Source organism: Hippopotamus amphibius, chromosome 3 (assembly GCF_030028045.1).
Source record: "Hippopotamus amphibius kiboko isolate mHipAmp2 chromosome 3, mHipAmp2.hap2, whole genome shotgun sequence".
NCBI lineage: Eukaryota > Metazoa > Chordata > Mammalia > Artiodactyla > Hippopotamidae > Hippopotamus > Hippopotamus amphibius.
In genome coordinates this window covers 132,088,972-132,099,522 of record NC_080188.1, presented here as the reverse complement: position 1 = coordinate 132,099,522, position 10,551 = coordinate 132,088,972, and the positions used below count along the sequence as shown (strand labels likewise).

Sequence of the window (10,551 nt, the reverse complement as noted above, 5' to 3'; positions counted from 1 at the left end):
CTGCCTGGCCTCCCTGCCACAGGCTCGGGTTGCGTCCAAAGCTCTGAGCCGCCAGCCCCACGTTTATCCCTGAGCCTGTGGAGGGAAGGAGGGATGAGGCCCCGTGAGCCCTGCAGCTGAGCAGGAGGGTACGGGGCAGAGCGGGCAGGGTGCTCCCAGGTGCTGGCGGAAGTGGTTTGTCACCAGATCCTCCCTGAGGTGGGTGGGGGCGCAGCTGAGCTGCTGAGTCACCGCCCTCCTTGTCCTTGCTGCCCCGCCCACCTCTTGCGTCTGAGTCACCCTGCCCTCGGGGCCCCAGAGCCAGGCCACCCTGGCCCCCAGGAGGAGGTGAGGGTGCAGCCCCCTGGGGCCCCAGCAGTAGCTCTGGCTAGCGGTGCTGCAGGGGCCACGGGACGGGATTAGCTTCAGGTCAGCTGATCGTGGACCAGGGCCGACTGGTGGGGGAAGGGTGGGAGCTGTGAGTGGGTGGCAGTTAGGGCAGAGGAGCGGGTGCCCGGGCACAGGTAGAGGATGGGTGGGTACAGGCGCTCAGGTTTACTCCTGGTCCAGGGCACAGAGGTCCTGGATGCCCTGTAGGATAGGGGCCTGGCATGGCTGAAGTGCCCTCCTCCACCCTGAGCCCTGGACGGCGTCATTCAGGGCCTCCTGCCCCGGGCTCCGCCCCTTGCACCTCGGTCCAGCTTTCTGCACGATGGGGAGAAACAGCTTCCAGGGCCCAGCTTCTGTGGCTAGACGCTCACCCTGCGCGTCCCCTCCCAGCAGGCTTCTGCCCCTGCCCAAAGTTCTCAGCCTACCGTGGGCGGGTTCTAAACCAGCAAGGAGCTGTGGGCGGGGCCTGGCTGCTTGGGTGTCTCTGGGGCACGGATGGGCCCAGACGCTACAGAGGAAAGTGGCATTCTTCAGCCCGTTGGGTGGACCTGGGGACCTTTTAAGTTATTCCCCTTCCCCTCTCCCACGACACGTGTGAACACACGTGCACGGGCACTTGTTGGCTGGCTGTGCTGAGCTTTGCGAAATCCCGGGTTCTGAGATAGAGACAAGACCTAGAGGCTTTGAAAACACAGTGGTCTCTCAGGGCCTCAGTCCAGGCCCTGCTGAAAAGCAGACCAGGGTCCCAGTGGCTCACAAGCCCTCTGGAGCAGGCATTGCAGCCCCAAGGGTTGAGCCCTGAGCCATGGCCTTGCTCCGACATGGTTTCTCTGGGGAGGTGGGATTGCGGGGAGGGGCTGGTAGCCACATGGGGCCCTTGGGACCCCAGGAGCTCACAGGTTGGTGACCTGCTTCAGCAGAGTGCAGAGCCTGCTGTGCCCGGGAGCTGGAGTGACTGCACGCTGACTCGCCCCCCCACCGCCATCTGGTTGGGGACCTCTCCCCTCGTTCTCTAATAGAGCACCCCAGGTGCCAGCCTCTGCACTGCATGCTGGGGACAAACAAGACAGGAGCAGACCTGCCTTCCTGGGCAACTAGACCCAACTAGACCCAAACCAAGTCCTTAACCGATGCGTGACCTGGTCACAGGTGGTGCCTTGTGCCGAAGGGACAGGTGGAGCCAGTGAGGATGACCACGTACCCTCCTGAACGGTGAGCAGGAGCGGCCTGGAACCATGTGGGCCAGGGACTGGGGGAGGCAGGAGGGCCTCTAGGGCGTGGGGAACAGTGTGTGGAAAGTCCCTGGGTGGGACGGAGAGCAGTGTGCTCCAGGGATGCAGAGAAGCCCCCGTGGGAGAGTGGGGTGGGGGTGGGGCACAGACAGATGACAGGCTGCCTGGCTGGGTGCTGTGCCCAGTGTGGGCTCAGCCAAGCAGTGGGAGGCCCCGGAGCAAGAGTCCTGACCCCACTCACTGGGCAACGAGCACCCTTGGGACTGTGGGAACCTGCCGTGTGGACCCCACGAGCCCGACTCCCCCGACAGGGCTGAAGCCATGAGAGCAGTGGGGACGTGGGAAGAGCAAAGGACCAGGAGTGACACGACCACCACCTCCTGCAGGTGACGGCGGCCTGGCGGTTCCCCGGGTGGAGGGGATGGGCCTGACTAGGAGGTGGCCTTAGGAATGGGACAAAGGGACTGACAACATGTACTGGGGTGGCGGCAGGGTGGACACAGGAGGGTGAGGAAGAGGGGGCAGGCGGTGTTGACTGTTTCCCCGTCTGCTCCTCCTGAAAATAAGGATGCTCGTGGTTCTGGCAGGCGGCGCCAAGGAAGCACTGCCTGTCAGTGCCCCGTGGCTGCTGTGAAAAGCCCACAAACAGTGCAGAGCCATCCCCGCAGCTCTGGAGACCCAGGGTCTGAGCTCAGCCACATTGGGCTAAAATCAAGGTGTCACAGGGCTGGTTCCTTCTGGAGAATCCGGGGGAGAATCGGTTCCTGCCTTTTCCAGCTCCTGGAGGCATCGCGTCCTGGGCTCATGGTTCTTTCTCATCCTCAAAGCCACCGGTGCAGTGTCTCCCTTCTCTCTCTTACAAAGACCCCCGAGACGACAGTGGACCCACCCGGGGAACCCAGGACCATCTCCCATCTCTAGATCCTCAACTTGCTCACAGCTGCAGAGTCCCCTTTGCTGTGGAAGGTCACACGTTCAGAGGTTTGGGGGATTGGGATGTGGACATCTTTAGGGGGGCGTTATTCTAACCCCCCATACTGTCGTTTGTTGAAAAGGGGAACATTGGACTTCCCCAGGTGGTCCAGTGGTTAAGACTCTGCGCTCCCAGTGCAGGGGGGCGCAGGTTTGATCCCTGGTCGGTGAACTAAGATCCTACATGCCGCGTGGTGTGGCCAAAAAAAAAAAGGGGGAACATTAAAGTGAGGAGAAGGAGTTCAACTTGCGGCCCAGAGGGTGTGCGGTGCTAGTGGGCTGGTCCTGCTAGGTCAGGTATCCCTAAGGCACGTGGACACGTGGGGCAAGGTCAGAGCAAGGCTGGGAGAGGGACAGAGATGTGAGAGCCAGCTGGCAGTAGGGCTGGTGGAGCAAGAAAGTGAGAGTAAGTGGGCAGGTGAGGGGGTCTGGATGGATGCCCCCTGACAGGCTGAGTCCAGGGCCTGGGGTGGGATGGCTGTGTGGCTGGACTTGGGAGGCTCGCGGGGCTGTGGGGCGGGGCGGCACAGCTGGGATGGTGGTTGCCTTGCTCGGCCGAGTCTGCTGGGCTGGGCCGACCCAGTTGCTTGTTTTTTGGTGCCGGCTTCGTGAGTGTCGGGAAGGATTGAGCAATGTCTGTGGCTTCGCCTGAGTATTCTCGGGCCCTCCAAGTGTCCCACAGAACTAGCTGTGACTTGTGCCTTGGCAGCTGGAGGCCGATGGAGCACCACCCCAAAATCTGCATCCACCTCCAACCTAGATGTGGCCAGGGACCCCCCGCCAGGCTGCTGGCCTCCGTCCACAGCCACACGCTGGGCCCTGCTCCTGGGGGACTCGACTTCCTGCCAAGAAGGGGGCCCAGGCCATCTTGCCCCGATGTGCCCCAGTCCACCCGGAGATGTCCTTAGAGCAGAGCAGGGGGGTGCCCACATTACTGTCCCCCCTGAGGGCGGGGCCACGGTGACCCCATCGTGACCTCCCAGGGGTGGCTGCACAGGTGGGCGGGAGCCCATCCCGGTGCAGCCTGGGCATCGGCTCCCCCTCCAGTCCCAGGGCCCGTCCTGCTCCCGGAACAGACCTTATTGCTCTTCCTGCAGCCCCCACCGACCCTCCGCCCACGGCCGGCAGCGCAGGGCCAGTTCCCAGGGGTGGGCAGGTGGCTGGCGGTCAGTGCCCGCCTGCTCTCGGGATGCCAGCTCCTTGGTGGCACCCAGCCCCTCCCAGGCAGCCGGACAGACGGGTCTGGGACTGCAACACCCGCTGTCTTTGGAGTAATGACTCAGAAGAGCAGGGACAGTGGGCGGGGGTGGGGGGCCTCTGTCCTGTGAACAATGCCCTGATTCTTCTGGGACCTGGCTTGAGTTGGGGGGGACTCTGGGCGATTCTGTTTTGGCCAATGCAGGAGGCGTGGGGCCGGGAAGCATGGCCTTGGCCCCACCTGGAGTCAAGTACTAAGGCCTCAACTTTCAATCCTAGCGGGACTGGGAAGTGTGGGCTTGGACACCCCCATTCTGCGGGTGACCCAGGGGTGTCCCCTGTGCTTCCCTGACTCCCTGCCAGTGGGGAGCACGGCCCTGGAGCAGACGTCTCCCCAGCGGTGAGCCCTCAGCTCTTGAGTGGGCTCCTCAGCCTCCCCCGCTTCAGTCTCTCGCCTGTAAAATGGGGTCCTGCTGCAGCATCTCTCCCGCGGGGAGAGCGCATGGGGCAGGTGTGTGGGGTGCGGTAGGGGGGTCACCATAACCCCCACCCCGTCCCCTCTGGGCTTCTCAGCGGCCGCTGCTGAAAGCCAAGGGGTCTTTGCCTCCTCTGGCCACAGACTCCCAGACGGAAGGAAGGACGGCAGAGCCGGGAGAGGCGTGGGGCCTGGGCTGGAGCGCTCAGGACCTCCGAGGCAGGCGATGGCTTCTGGAGGAGGGCAGCCCAGAGCATGGAGGTGGAGGCCCTGATGTGAGAAGATGGGGTTGGGGGGAGGTGCCTGAGAGGCAAGATGGCAGGGACCCAGTGCCGGGATCAACTCGGCAACTCGAGGTGAGTGACGGGTGCCGCACGCTTGAAGAAGACACAGACACAGACTGAAGAGAAAGATGGGACCGGGGGACTCAAGACCTCTAGGATCAAGAGCCTTGCTGATTGATCCCACGTTGCTTTTATTGAGTTCTCGGCATAGCCTAAGGGTCTAACACTCCCAGGTTAATCCCATAAACAATCAAAGGCCTCACATGACTGGGGGCAATGATCTTTGTTTGCCTCCTGGGTCCTGATTTGAGCTGGGTGTGGAGAGCAAAGCAGCCCTGGGGGCAGGAGACCTCTCTCAAAAGGATTAAGGGTCTGTGCCCCACCCATGTTGGCCCCTCTGCGACTGTGCCTGTCTTAGGTTGTTCCTCCCTTGAGGAATCTTACCCGTCTCTGGCTAACCAGTCATCCTCCAGGGCCAAACAGGGTGATATTAGCCTCCACGCCCCGCACCCTCAGCTCCTCCACTGCTCAAGCAGGACATTCTGAATCCCATCGCTCGGCCCACATACTTCAACATTTTCAATGTTTCAAAAAGGTTCCAGAATGTCTTCCCACAACCCAGGGCTCCAGTGTCTGGGGACTTCACAGGGCTGAGGAGCAGAGGGACAGGGTGCAGCCCAGTGGGGTCGAGGGGAAGCGGGAAGCCTGGTCGAGAGATGGGGGGAGGAGGCTGGCATGGGACTGGGAGGCGGTGGACGGGCTGGCTGCAGGGAGAAAGAGGAGGGGCCGAGAAGACGCGACCACAGGAGGAGTTGCCCGAGGGGCAGTCTGAGAAGATGTGCTGACGGGGTCTGGGGTCAGAGGAGGCCCCAGGCTGGGGTGTGCACTGTGGGGGCAGGAACTCACTGGGATGGGTGGGATGCAGGGGCCGAGGAGAAGCCAGAAGGGGAGAAGGAGATGGAGCAGCTGGCGAGGAAAGAAAAGGAGCGGAGAAGGTCCTGGACGCCAAGAGCAGGAAGTGACTGCCATGTAGCTGGCCGTTGGCCCAGCCAACGCTCTGGTGCCTCTGCAGGCCAAGGCTGGCAGCCACCACCAGAGGCAGCCCTTGTGGCCCTGCGGACTTGTGGGGGGCAGCTTGAGTGGTCTATCAGGGAGAGGAGATGCCAGGGTTGTGGTCCATCCCAGGGAGGCGCCTACCAGGAGGGGCTGGTGCAGAGGAGTGTCCTCAGGACAGCCCTGCAGGAAGATGGCCTCGGGTGGAGGGTAGATGCAGACCAGAGGCAGAGGAGACCTGGGTGCCTGCCTCGAGGGAGGCATCCAGGTGCCAGCCTGGCCACCGGCAGCTGGCGGCCACTCCTCCCCCAGCGCCTGCACCGAGTGCCCTCGGGGCCCCAGGCCTGCTGACCCCAGAGCATATGACTGGATGGGGTGGGGTGGGGCCTTCCTGCACGGGGCGCAGGCCCCGCCGGCAGCTTCCTTCCCCTTCTGGCCGGGGCTCCTGCCGTCTGTGTCGGGGTCCACGTGAGGCTGCCTTGGCCTCAGATTCCATCCCGCTCTGTCCCCGGACGAGGCGGCCCCTCTTCTCGGTGCAGCTGCCCGCCCTGCACACAAGCCTGGCCTCTCAGCCAGACGGAGGCTCTGGGAGGCCCTTCCACGTGGCCACTGCCCGTGGGTCCCGCTGCTCCGGCTGGGCCGCCGCCCTGCACGTGGTGCCCCTCCTCCCCTCTGCTGAGACCACTGCAGGGGCGGCACCTCGGTCTGGGGTCTCCTCCTCCTGGGGTGCAGGTAACACATGGGAGCCCAGACACAGGGGCTGTTATTACCCTGGGGGCTGGGGGACTGCAGGCTGCCCAGCTGACCCCCAGGGCAGCAGGCCAGTGGTTTCCAAGGGGTGAGACTCCTGCCAGGGACTCAGGCTGACAGCATAGGAGGCCTGGGGGCGGGAGCGAGGGCGGTCAGGAGACCAACATGAGGTCGGAATGGGGTCCCAGCAGATGGGTAGGAGGTGCGGGGGGTGGGTGGGGGCGGTCCCGGAAGCATCTGCCTGCAGACTGGTTGCCAGCACTCACCCGCATCCCTGCACCTGGCTTCACCCACAAGCCCTTCCTCACCCCTTCCTGTCTCATGCCCTCACCCATGTCACGGTGAGGACACCCATGGAGGAAATCGCTCAAGGATGCCCCCCAACCCTGCTTTTGCAGAAGCCACCTCCCCATCGGGGTGACAGTCAGGGTCCTCCCCCCCCACCGGAAATTGTAGACCCTCCTTGGTGTGTCTGTGGGCGAAGAGCCCCCTCCTCTGTGGCCTGTACAGGGTCCCCGACGGGCAGAGGGCTCAGGTGCCCACTCCCAGCCCCCACCAGGGGCAGGGTGCTCTTCCGGTCATCCCTCCACCCATCCCACCCCCACTGGCCAATGGCTCGCATCTGGACCAGGAGAGACCCCTCCCTCAGCTTCCAGGTTCGTGGCTGCAGAGACCCCAGCACACCATGGAGCCGTCAGCGACACACTCCTGAACCCCCTCCCCACCCCCCAGGGGAGGAAGCACTTGCCCCAAAGTCCCAGACAGACCTGCCGGTGGTGAACAGCATCTAGGCCCCAAGCTCCAGCGAGACAGCTGCTGTGCCCCGAGCCGGCACTGGGGGCTCTGCCCACCTTCCTGCATCCTCGCCTGCATCCTAATCCCTTTATCCTCGTGCTGGTTGCCTAGTGTCCCCCAAGAGGTATCCAGGTCCATGAGGGTTACTTTTATGTGTCAGCTTGACTGGGCCACAGGGTCCCAGACATTCGGGGAACATGAGTTGGGTGTGTCTGGGAGGGTGTTTCTGGATGAAATGAGCCTCTGAATCGATGGACTCGGGAAAGCAGATGGTCCTCCCTGGTGTAGGTGGGCCTCGCCCAATCAGTCAAAGGCCTGCATAGCCTGGAAGGCTGAGCCTCCCTGAGTAAGAGGGGACTCTTCTTGCCCAACTGCTTGAGCTGGGACATTGGTCTTCTGCCTTCGGACTGGAACTGCACCGCCTGTTCCCCGGGGTCTCCAGCCTGGAGACCAGAGGTATCAGGACTTGTCAGCCTCCGTAATCATGTGATCAACTCCTTGTAAGACAGGAAGGCAGGTTAAGATAGGTAGACATCCTATTGGTTCTGTTTCTCTGGAGAGGCCTGACTAACATGGCATCTAAGTCCCCAGAACCCGTGAGTAGGTGACCTCACACGGCAAAGGGACTTTGCAGATATAATTAAGGGAAGGCTCTCAAGCTGGGGTGATCACCCTGAATTAATGGGGTGGGCCCCAAATCTGATCACGAGGGTCCTGGCAAGAGGGAGACAGGAGGGTCGGAGTCCGAGAGAATCTGGAAGCCTCGACACTGCCACCTTCAAAGGTGGAGGAGGAGGGGGCGTTGATTCCTCTAGAAGCTGGAAAACGCAGGGATGGACCCTCCCTGGAGCCCCCGGGAGACACCAGCCTGTGACACCTTGATTTTAGCCCCACAAGACCCATGTTGGACGCCCCTGACCCCCAGCTGTAAGAGGATGGATTTGTGAAGCTCGACATGGGTGGTGATTGGCTTGGCTGCCAAGGAGAGAGACACAGAACTCGTGGAGGGTGACCAAGCGTCCCGGTTAGCCTAGGGCTTTTCCTGCTTTAAAAGTAAATGTTTTTCCTGGAAACTTCTCAGCCCCTGGGCCAGCCAGGGAGGTTGTCACCCTCCTCGCCCTCTCACCCATGAATCCCTGACTTGCTGTCACAAGCCAAGCGATGACTGCATTCCTGTGTGTTTACCACATCGGGGCAGAATGTGGCCTGGAAAGCTCAGGCATCATCCCTCCTCCCTCCAAGAGACACGGAGCTGGGGTCCCATACACAGGTGTTGGAAATTTCGCCCCGCAGGCCTGCAAGACCCAAGAAAGAGCCCGGCGTCAGTGACAGAGACAGTGATGGTTTAATGGACGAGGTATCTTCCACGTCCGAAGCGGGGTCCTGGAGTGACGCCCCACCGTGTGTGGCAGATGGCTGGCAGGACGTGGTGGGGAGGTTACTGGTTATGGGAGAAATTGACATCAGTTTGGCTCATGGGTTACCAGGGAAACCAGCAGAAGGGCATACTCTCACTGCTCCTCTGATAAACTGTCATAGTGGAGATAGCTCTGATGTGAAGATTAGAACAGTCTCCACTAGCTGGGGCAAGTACGTAGACGTTTACTGATTAGGCTCTATGACTAAGAGGGAAGGTCGGTCATGCAAGTGGGGCATAGGTGAGTCAGGGGCTGCCCCACAGGGGTGTACGGAGAGCAGGAGAGCAGCCACCTTGGGCAGCCTGACCGCACTCCAGGAGACAAGACAGAGGCTTGGACAGGTCAAGCGAGCAGCTATTCAGTAGCGGATTTTAACCCCAGGGTCTGGCTCCCAAGCCTGAGCTACTACCCACCACCCAAGGGGTGCAGGCGGGGTGGCCCCAGCAGTCTGCCTGGCCACCATGCCCTCCCCTCCCGCTGCAGGCCAGGGACAAAGGGTGGGGCACCGTCCCCTTCTTCCACTGTCCCCGCATCAGAAGCAGCCTCCCAGGGTCAGTGGGCCCTTCCCGCCCCTTACTTGGAGGGACGCATGTTTTTGTTTTATCAGTTTTATACCGCTTGGTGATGGAGGCCCAGGGCACTCAGAGGTTTGTTCAGAAAAGCAGTGTGTGAGTCAGCCAATGTGAGTCACTGTAAGCAAACCAAAACCCGGGTGGCTTAAACAGCAACATTTATGTCCCCGGTTCTGGAGGCTGGATCTGAGACCCAGGAGTGGGCAGGGCTGGGTCCTCCCAAGGCCTCTCTCCTCGGGGTGGAGACAGCCATCTTCTGCCTGTCCTCGCAGGGTCGTCCCTCTGTGTGTGTCTGTGACCCGACCTCCTCTTTCCGTAAAGATACCAGTCCTATGGGATTAGGATCCACCCCTGTGACCTCATTTTACCTTCATCACCTCTTTAAAGGCCCCACCTCCGCACACGGCTGCATTCTGAGGTGCTGGGTGTCAGGACTTCAAAGTGTGAATTTTGGGGACACAGATCAGCCCATCACAGGCAGCATCCCTTGCCCTCCCCCCGTTTCCCCATCCCTAGACACCGCACTCTTATCTTTCAGCAGACTCTTTCTACACTCACTTGCATATTTCTAAATAACTGCCTCATTTCTAAATAGCAGCTCTTTCTAAATAGCACGCTGCTCCCTGCTATTTCTGTCTCTGACATCTGCCGACTTCCCAGGATGGAAGACAGAGATGGTGCATTCTTCCTCGCCCCAAATGTTCGCCCCCTTCCCAACCCCCATTCTCCCACACCCCTTCTCCGAGGCCCACCCTGGCCCCCCAGTCCTCTCTCCTTTGCTCCCTGCAGCCCCCAGGCTCGGGGGCTCGTCAAGGGTGCAACTGCCCCCATTCCTCTCCTCCGGAAACGCCCCCGTGACTCCTGGTGCCCTTGGAAACAGGACCAAGTTCTACTTGGTTCTCCCCAGGCCTTAAGGCTCTGCTCGGTCCACCCCGCTGACCCCACCCACCCCAGGGACCCTTCCCCAATCAGCCGCTTCGCCTTCCCCTGGAGCCCCGAGGATGTTGCCCACTTGCCCTCCCCCTTCTCTTGTCCTCAGATCCCGCTTCCGATGCTGGTCTCAGAGAAGCCTCCTCAGCCCTGACGCAGTCGGTCTACCCCCACCCAAATCCACCCCCCGCATTTCTTTTGAGCCATCTGACACCACCTCCATTGCACCTGCTCCCCGACCGTTCAACAGGCTGCACCATTTTCTCACCGTTTAATGCAGGTGCACACGTGGCCTGCAATAAAGCACGTCTTTTTTATTATTTTTTAATTAATTTTTATTGGAGTATAGTTGCTTTACAATGCTGTGTTAGTTTCTACTGTACCGGAAAGTGCATCAGCTATACGTGTGTGTGTATATATATATATATATATCTCCCCTCTTTTTTGGATTTCCTTTCCATTTAGATCACCACAAAGCGCTGAGTAGAGTTGGTTCCCTGTGCT

The 10,551-nt window shown here is 61.0% G+C and overlaps 1 long non-coding RNA gene across 1 annotated transcript; it reads left to right on the top strand.

Moving 5' to 3' along the window:
• Window positions 1–1,515: 1,515 nt before the first annotated feature.
• LOC130850434 (uncharacterized) lies at window positions 1,516–10,306 on the top strand. Its single transcript, XR_009052887.1, has 3 exons — window positions 1,516–1,581; window positions 1,913–1,987; window positions 10,157–10,306. It is a non-coding gene; the product is annotated as an uncharacterized LOC130850434 (long non-coding RNA).
• Window positions 10,307–10,551: the final 245 nt, after the last annotated feature.